The sequence below is a fragment of the Anabas testudineus genome, chromosome 19 (genome assembly GCF_900324465.2).
Source record: "Anabas testudineus chromosome 19, fAnaTes1.2, whole genome shotgun sequence".
NCBI classification, from domain to species: Eukaryota; Metazoa; Chordata; class Actinopteri; order Anabantiformes; family Anabantidae; genus Anabas; species Anabas testudineus.
In genome coordinates, this window is record NC_046628.1 from 4,293,737 (window position 1) to 4,303,889 (window position 10,153).

Here is a 10,153-nt window from a genome sequence, read left to right on the forward strand (position 1 = left end):
TCAGTCAAATTATTTCCGCGTTTGTTTTTATGGCCCTGAGTAAAATCCGAAATCCAATATTTTGTGATTTTTTAGCGCCTTGCCTCATTGTTTCAACTAGTTCCCAGACAACTAACTCCATGTAGCTCCAGCCATGCATCAGCGAGCAACATAAAACTGAATTTAGTATTATTTCTCAATGTGTCCTCACGGTTGTAAAATGATGTGGGAGAAATCTGTCGCTGCTACTGTGTTTCCATTTACTACATTTATTCCCAGTTGAACTACATTTCACTTTCTCATTTGCAGCTACACAGGACAGTCATGCCCAAGGCAGGAAATAAATTGTCCCTACGAGGGATTCAGGCAGCAAAGCACGTGAGACGTGCAACAGACTTCAGCTCGCAGGCTGCCATCCAAACACATGCACGCGCTCGTTGGTCTGGAGCGCCTGGCACACGCAGGTCAGCACCTTGCTCAGTACACCACAGCCGGGCCTCGGCTCAGCTCAGGAGGGGCAGCTGCATTAAAAATCCCATTTTTATTTGATATGATTTCAAAAGTGTGTTCATCCTCTGTTACATCGGGGTTTTACACATCTTGAACAAACCGTATTTCAGAGGAAAACCTCTTTCTTTTAGCTGAGTCTTATTTGTTGTAAGTGAATCTGTTTTTACTAGTGTGAGATTTTAGTTTATGGAAGTGTTATTGCAGGTTACATGTTAGACTGAGGATTAAAGTACTAAAGAAACAGCCATCATCAGCACATGGGACTTTTTAACAGGATCTGATACAGGTGAGAAGTGAAGGTGCCGAGAGGGACTCTGTCTGTAGAGATGCTGACATTTAGGAACATGAGTTGAGGCATGGAGAAACTGAATCCAGTGGTTCCATAGTGTAGTGGTCATCACATCTGCTTTACACGCAGAAAGTCCTGGGTTCAATCCCCAGTGGAACCAACTGGACAGGCTGATTAGAAGCTTTAAATTAATTTTTAACATAAAGAGGAAAGGTGTCTTAAAGTGTAATGTGATATTAACAGATCCTATAGTAACCACAACAGCCAGTTCTGTTATTATTACAGTTTCACTTCTTTTGAGGCCAGTCCCTCATTTTAAATGTCGGATTTTTTAAGTGTTAGAGAGCATTTATGTATGGACTCTAAGGGAATCTTGTTAGGCATGCTTTGCTGTGTCTTTTATATTTCATTTGGTACCACATTTTATTATCTAGGTATTTATGTTGTACCAGATTTGTTTTAGACTGTGGGCATTTGTCTTTGTTAACGTGACACTTCTTTAGTCCTAAAAAATTAATCGGAAATCACCTCAGGTTTATCCTCCACTTCTATAACAGTGGAAATATTTTGCTGGAGTATCAATACAAAGACGCCCACTATGTTGTGTGATACTATTAAACATTAATTCTCTTTTTTTCATGCATAAGAATTTGGTGAATACATTAACCTAGAGTTCACTGCTGAATATAAATTCACTCTGTATTCCATTGTGTCTGTGGTCAGAGATAAACACAGGGATCTTTATGTACGAATACAAAATGATAAAAAAGTTATTGTAGCACTGTGATATAATTTACAGCGCTGTTGTCAAAGAAAGAAGAAAATATACAGATTTACTACCGACACTAAGGAAAAGAAGTGACTGCCAGCAGAACATTTCACTCCACACAGTCGAGAGTGAGGCCATGACATCTGGAGAAGATTACCTGAGCTTATAACCTGCCTTATTTCACCTGGTTGATATTTGATATTTTGATTTGTGAATTACAGCGAAGACAGCCTCTATATTTAAAGTATGTTTTTAGAATAGGTCTGATTTTTATTAAAGCGTAAATCCAGATTTGAAAGACTTGGCTTTGCATAAGCTGCCAAGGTTTTTATAAATGTGACACAGGAACTCTGGTGAGACGATAAGAGGTGGAGCTTTGGTGAGAAAGTCAGGTGATTCCTTATTGAAGGCTCTAGACTTTGCTCCCAAAGTCAGTCCAGTTCCAAATAATGATATTTATTCGTAACAAAGTATTTTGCAATGGGATACTTCTTACTTAAGTAAGATATAAATGATAAAATGAACGTTGAATTCTGTTGCTGGTGTTGTATCTACTGCCTCAATGCTCAAAAAGAACTGAGGCACCTGTTCTTTTCTAAGTAGGTCTACAGAAATCTCTCAGTTTCCTCTTTTACTCCTTACAGGACTAAATCATTCATGTTGGTACAGTACACAGAATTTGGAGACTTATTTCGTTGTTTAACTTCGACCTGCTACAGTCAGAGCATTCAGCCACATTGACTGGGTCAGTCATTTAAAAAGACTGCGCAGACTCGCCTAGTTGTTTCCTACTAGGAGGAAGTGCCTTCATCTTCCACATCTTCTCGTGCTCCTTCTCCCTGATGTTGCTGCATCTATCACTACAGCCTTCGTGCTCTGTTTGTCTACTACTACCATGCCATCACCAGTTTGCACACTTCATGTGGAAATCCCACAGGACCTTAGCCTGGTCATTCTCCACCACCTTTGGAGCCGTAGCCCAGTTTGACCTTGAGACTTTCAGCTCACACTCGGCACAGATGTTCCTGTACTTTATGGTTTACGGTGTTCCTGCCTGCCAGCATCTCACACCCAGCTGTGATAGTCTGAGGACATCTTTACACAGTCAGCACCTGGAGTTCTGCCTGGTGCTGTGTGGTGGAGCTTGTTCCTGTGCTGCTATGATTACCGACTCTTTCAGTCCAGCTTTGTCCAGCTTTGTTTTCAATATCAGCCGGTACTCCTGCCAGCTTTATTAGTGGCAACATATAATTTAGTTTTAGCCAGTACCAGAGTCCTGCTGTTGTGACTGATGACTCACTTATGCATCTGCATTGTGACCCTTGTTAATTGTTTCACATGAGCTTTAACTTAGCTGAGCTACGACAAGAGAAAAATATTTGCTGCAAGAAAGAAAGAAATGCCTATTGTTTTTCAAATAGCAACAGCTGTCAGTGATCACAGCAGCAAACGGACTCTATGTACATCACTGAAAACACAGACGTTAGGAATTCTCCCAGCAGATGAGCAGATTTTAACTTTAACCTGAACTTTAGCGCATTTTAAATGCCTCGTAATGTGTTATTCCTAAATAGAAAATGTCTGCTGCAGTCATTGTGATGTCAACAACAGCGGAGGAGGAAAACATAAAAGCTGAGTGCTGAAAGTGAAGTGGCTGAGAACAGGCACTGATGTGCTGTCGGCTGTACATTATCCCGCCCTGCCTATTGATCCCAAAGAAGCAATGGATGAGGTCTCCAGTGCTAATTGGTTCATCATTACCAAAAGGATGTACACACACACACACACACACACACACACAACCTTCAATCACTCTTACAATGTGAAGAAGCCAAGGCACCATGCTGAGATTATCAGTCATCTGGAAGAAGTAGCATAATTATTTTAGCCAAAAGAAGAGCTTAAAATTGAACGACCAGAGCTGATGAGCTCCAGTCACAATCCCTCCTCTTCCGTTCCCTGCTTTCATTTCTTCCCCACTGGACAACTTAAATGTCAGATGTGTGATTCCAAGCCTGTGCGTGGCAACTACCTAACTCACTAACAAGGATGACATTAGAAATATGGACATTTTAATTGTCCTCTCAGCAAAGCCCAGTTACGTGAAATAGCAGCAAGTAGCTTTGAGGCATAGAACTCTTTCGCTCCTTCATTTACTGTAAATGTCAGCTACAATCAACGGTCTTCGTGCTTTGATGAGTTGTGTTGACTGTCTTGTGCTTGTTTATCATCTGTTGTTTTCCGTGTCACCCTTTCTTTAGTTTTGTTTCCACCCTACTTGCTTCTGCTCTTCTCTATCTTATTTGCACGATCTCCTTAGTGACAAGTAGAAGGTGGTTTGTTTGGTTTTATATGTCATTAGGTATGTAGCAGTACTACTTTCAGGTTGGAGGATGTGTTATGCACTGCCCATTTGCACTAATTGTCCCTGCCTGTTTTCAGTCAGTGTCACTTGGAGCTTTACTGGAAATAATATTATTTCCACAAACATTTCTAAACTCACTTAAGTGCATCACCAGCAGCTTTTCCAGACTGATCGTTGAGTTGAGGGTCACACTACCCATGTTTCCTGGAAGACCAACAGCATTCCACATGCAGAGAGCACCTGGAAGCGCTGGCAAAAAACCCACAGGAATTTAAATCTTGATCTGATTATAGACACACGCTTATAGAGGTGCCAACTGCTCTCTGAGGAGTGCAGGTCTTTTACATCTGTTTTCGGTATCCTAGCAAAATCTGTTGACTAAGAGGTAAAGACTTAACCTTAAAGATGGCTGTGAGCAGCTTATAGTTGAAAACTGGTGTAAAATATTTCTTGTATGTACTGAAATTGAAAATAATAATGTGTATTTTTGCATCTGTCAGCAACAGATTGTTGTGTTTACGAGGTTTCTACAGCTGCCTTGACAAAAACAAACAGAGGCAAAACAACCACAAAAACAGCTACAAAGAGATACGAAATGACTACAAATGACTTTTTTCTACAAAACATTTAATCAATCACAAATTTTCTATGAAAAGTATGGATAATCTTAGATGAGGCTCTTATATTTTTCGCCACATTAATAGATTAATATAGTATAGAAGTATAATAAGCATTAGTTTTATTGGGCTCTCTATCTAATTTCAGCACCTGCATGAAAATGTATTCATAATATAGGTCATATTTATGGAAAGGTGAATAAAAATCTTGAAATCTTTCAAGTCCCAGGTGGTCACTAAACAAGTCTTTAAGTCCTACATGACCAATATATATATTGACCTATAGTTAATCAGAAAATTTTCATTTATTTGGAAAACTTTCATATCTTGAAATCTGTTATTCTCAGTAACTATTTCTAAGCTCAGTGAGTTGAACCTTGACAATGATTTTGATATTCTCAATGTTATTCCCTTGGGGAACAATATCCCTGAGGCTGCTACTTTTGAGAAGCCTGGGGTTCAGTGTCTTGTAGACACACACTTGAGCCAGAAGGAACCAGGAATCCAATCATTGACTTTGCACTTCATGAATGATTATTTCCCACCTGAATCAGAGCCGCCCACTCCTTTGCAGTCAAACTGTGATAATGTATGATATAACTTGTGTTTTGGGAATGAAAATTGGCTGCAGAGCTTTTTTTTTTATTCCAAAAAAATATTTATTTCATTGTCGTAGATGATTTTGCTTGTGTATAGTGCACTGAGTCCAAAATATTAGCTCCCTTCTATTACTCAAAACAAACATACACAGAGAGGCAGAGATGGAGTCATGCAGTATGGGCCCTTGACAGCTTCCTCTGTACTTCTTCATATCCTGTCAAAAAAAGTGATAGGAGGAAATTCAGGGTCAGGCAAGTAGCTCTTCAGACTTCTCACTTTTATCTTTGCACTTTGTGAAGTTTTCACTGCAGTGTCCTTCTGGACACCCACACAGTACACACACTCACATCGTCGGCTTTAATCTGCATTGCAGCTGACAAACCTAAAACAACTAGAAATTCTATGAAATCTGAAAAAAAATAACATTTAGCACAGCATTTTTATGTAAATGTGATATTTTTTCTTAGTGAATGTGAGATTTATATGACCTTTCTGTAAGTAATGAGTGAGTGTGCGTCAATATGTTATTTCCAGCGATTAAAAAGCTTGATGTAAGTGCTTGAAAGACCAGGAAATGGCTTAGACTTAGATTTTTAATTGTAATCTTGTTCTCCCAAAGCCAAATGCAGAGTTTCTGTGGGAGCGATCGTTTGTTTCTATTTCAGACCAACTCACTTGTGAATTTATATTCATTTACTGGTGTGTCAGTGCTTTTTTCTGCATCGAGGTGAAGTTCAATTCTCTGTAATATTGTACAACAGAATGAGATGGTATCAAGTATTTTCACTCTGTTCTGAGCGTCCCCAGTTGAAGTGTCTTATCTATCCTGTTTCATCTCGCCAGAAACTCTGACTCCATTTGATGGACTTTACTTTGAAGTTGTGTTTGCTGCAAGTGTGCTGAGTTGTGATGCTATCAGCAGTTCAAATGCTTGAGTAACTGAGTAACCTGCAGTCTGTTCATGTGTTCATAACTGGCCATCACATGCAGCTGTTATTGAAATCAATTTTATTTTGATTGCAGTATGCTGATGAATAGATTTTACCCAGACAGAGGACAACATGTGTCTCATGTTTTAGCCCAGTAAGAAGTACCAGTTCTTTCTGATCGTAATTCTAAGATGAACACTTACCATAGTTGTATCTTAAAAACCAACACTGAAAGATTTTAAAATTGGCACTTAAACCAAAGCTCTGACCAAACTGAGGTTTCATTCTAAATGTAAAATAAATATATATATACAGCTTAGTGAAGTGGAAGTTTCAACTGAAGTAAAAGTGTTTAAAGGAATTGTTGAAAAAGCCAGAGTCGAACAACTGAAAGGAGATGAAGTGTTAATCAAAGCATGGATGATAAATTGAGCTTTGAAGTGTAAGCTGAAGTGTAATACAGCAGTCACAGCAAAAAGGTGAGTGTGCTTGTCCACATGAACGAGGTGAGGGCTAGAGATTAGATGACATATTAGTGTCTACTCCCAGGACTAACCATTAGCTCAGTCTCAATAGTTTTTGGAGCTGTCTCTACTACACTACTTTCCCTTGGCACCTTTCTGTACATTATCACTGATAATGGAAAAATATAACCCTGAGTTAACAAGTTTAGGTTGCTTGCTATCTGGCTGGTAATAATGTGACTAAAATAATAAAAATAAAAAATCTGAGCTTCCATGTCTTTATTGAGAACAACAAAGAAGGCCCAAATCATGATGTTTCCTCCACTATACTTTACAGCTTGGATGATGTTTTCATGATGATCTGCAGTGACTTTTTTTATGCCAGATGTGCAGTGTGTTCTTTACTCAGCAAGTTTGGACTCAGCGAGTTTTTTATGGCTGCTTCAATAAAGACATGAAAGATCAGATTTTTTTGTGCTATTACTTTAGGTACATTTTATTTTTTAATACTCTTGATCACATTTTATGACAAATGAATGCAGAAAACAATGAAATTCCAAAAGGTTCACATACTTTTTCTTGCCACTGTATAATACATAAGCACTGAGTATATCAGATTTTTTCTTAGAAGGATCAATGCATACCTTACTTATATACACCTCTACTGCGACAATTTTTTTTTTTTTTTTTTCGCAAAAAAATTTGCATTCGCATTATAAACTCCATAAAGACAATCCATTCATCCACTCATTTTCCTTTTGGACACAAATCTACTAAATTTAGAGTAACGCACCCCACCAGGTCCAAAGGTGACTGTTGGATTACACTTAAGGGTTTGGTTGCTGGGCAGCAATACAGAGCTGTGCCTCAATAAATCTAACAAGTTTACCTCCACAGCACCTTTTATGTCTTTGACCCTTTTTGTACAGTTGTTTCAAAATCTTGCACTAACACCTCAAAATGACTGTTCTTCGAAGCTGCACCTCCACACCTATGAACATTTTGACCAAATACCCTCCAAGGGAAGGTGGAGAACATCCATCATAAAGATTTTACTGGTTATTTTGCTGTAGAAAAAAAAACCCAATAATGTCCCCATCAATCACATCTAGTCCTCCTGTCATCTGTGTCAAAAACACTTCAAACCAAAAATGAACCTGTCGTAACATAACAAGGTGCGTGTAATGATCATTATGCACAATATGAAATATTAATGCATCAATTAATGTAAATAGTTCAGACTTTTCTTTTGGATTAATTGTCTTTCAAGGACATACTGTAAGACAAGAAGAAGAGTGGACTAGAGACATTCTTAAAACACAACAACACCTCATCATTAGTATTTAACTTTGATTTACAATGTACTATCAAGCAGCTATGGAACAAAATAAGCATTTATTTATTTCAGAAACCCAATTTAATTATCCTTTTAGCTGTTACTTTACCAACCACTGGGAAAACGTCACAGTAAAACCCAACGTGGTGTATTGAAATTATGCCATTTTAAGTAATGTGGCCTTTTTCACCAACTGTTACCTGTGTTAATTTAACACAGAGCCTCCACATGAGACCTACATTAGCCCGTGCATTTAAATTCCATTAATGCTTATCTCTTCTGTCAGCTGCTGCTGACTATTGATCAAGGTGACTCCACTGATTGAGTAATTGATAAACACAAGGGAGTAGCTGTTTGAGTAAGATAAAGACAAGTGCTGGAGTAAATGAGTTCACTGAGAACATAGACCAATGGTGTTTCAATCAGGTATGTGATAATAGGAAAGAGCAATGTCCATGTTTGGTAAGAAAAAGAACAGGACCACTGGCTTGTCTGAAATTACTTTAATTTTCAGCATGACTCAGTCCTTTGAACTACTTAATACACTGTACACACTGTTTATGTGTGTGAGTCCATGAATGCCAATACATGTGAACCTCATTTGAAATTGATGAGGACAGACTGTGCTGCAGTTTCAAAGCCGTGATGCACAAAACACCAGAGCTCATTTTTCCTCTGCTTTTGATCATCGTGGCTCAGGAGACATGACACTTTGTCTTTGTTAAGTCCACAAAGCCAATTGTTAACGCCGAGCCAACCTATGCATACATCCTTGTCTCCATCCACTAATATGCTTTCTAGAAACTTCAAAACATATAAACGCGCAGAAACGGCTGCTGTCACGGATCACTACACATTTAATATGAAGCGCACAAGGGGAACCACAGACAACTTTTTGCTTTTAAAGACTGATTTCTGCACTGATTGATGGACAGGAGTACAGACTCGTGACATTTCAGAGGTTTGATCTTTACAGTTTTTGAAGATTGATTGGATGGAGTACTTTCCTACAGGGTTTGGACCTAAGGTGGGACTGGAACCTTATTAGAAGAAAAGGAAAGACAGCACACATACCGCAGGTCTCAAAGCAAAACAACCAAAATATTTCTCATTCCAAATTGATAGTCAAGGTCAACCTGAACTGACTGAAGCAGAATCAATAAAAACAATTAATAACTATAATTCAGCTGTTATTTCGACTTGTCTCACAAGCTTTTGCAGCATCTTGTCAGTTTCTGGGCTCCATACCAGGGATCTGTTTGTAATATATCAAACGCGGAGGGCAGTAAAAATGCCTTGAGTGGGTAATCTCTCAGAAATGTAGAAAAAAGCAGCTTCTTTACGATGTGCACTCAAACACACCATGGTCATTGTATTACATCTTAATAAACATACCTCATAATTCTCTGTAACATTGGCTATGCATGACTAATAATTGATGTATTTTTTAAACAACACACTCCAATTGGGTATTACTAAAAAAGAAATGCAGAAACCAGAAGAAATGTGGAGAATCTAAACTGAGTCTGTGCGTCACTCTGTGTGAATATGTCACTCTCGGAGGTGACACATCAGTCTGTCCTCTCAGACAACTGCAGTGCAATTCTCAGTACTCAGGTTTGACACAATGTCTTAATTAGCCATTTCATGTCAGAGTTGTTCTTTACATTTGAGATCCTGGAAAGACAATGCAGTGGAAAACAATGTCTTGCACAACCTTGCCGATGTACTATATCTTTCTCAAGTCAACAGCTAATGTTTCCTTTAAAGGACAGGCTGAGAGAAACTGTTGCTCTGGTGGAAGGGAAGCTTAACAAATCTGAAGCTTACTTTTTTTTTTTTTTAACTAATGCTAAATATACAAAATATTGCAAATTACGGTGAAGCAGAGCTGTTTTGCTTTTTGTACTTTTAGTTAAAGAAAATGTTTATTATGATTTATATGTGGAGCTTTTGGCTGTCATAACAGTATATTGTATCTTTCAGCCACCCTGCTTTGCAATACTTCAAGGCTTTTAATTCCTGTCTTGTGTAGGGAGGTGTGTTTGACACATTACGCTCGCATGATGCGCGGTGCACGATGATTGCATTTGAAGAATTTTAGAAAACATACCAGGAAGGATCATTTATCTCTAATCATAGTGGCAAGAAAAAAATAAGTGCATTTTTTAATTTCTGCTATTCGTGCCATATCTGTATCAAGTGTTTAAGTCGTGGGTGAGACACTGGTACACTGTCATGACAAAAAGATAATTTCTGCACTGGTATATGACACAAGATGGAAAAAAAAAAACA

General features: G+C 38.3%; 1 non-coding gene across 1 annotated transcript; it reads left to right on the top strand.

Moving 5' to 3' along the window:
- Positions 1-865: 865 nt before the first annotated feature.
- trnav-uac lies at positions 866-938 on the top strand. Its single transcript has one exon. It is a non-coding gene; the product is annotated as a tRNA-Val (tRNA).
- Positions 939-10,153: the final 9,215 nt, after the last annotated feature.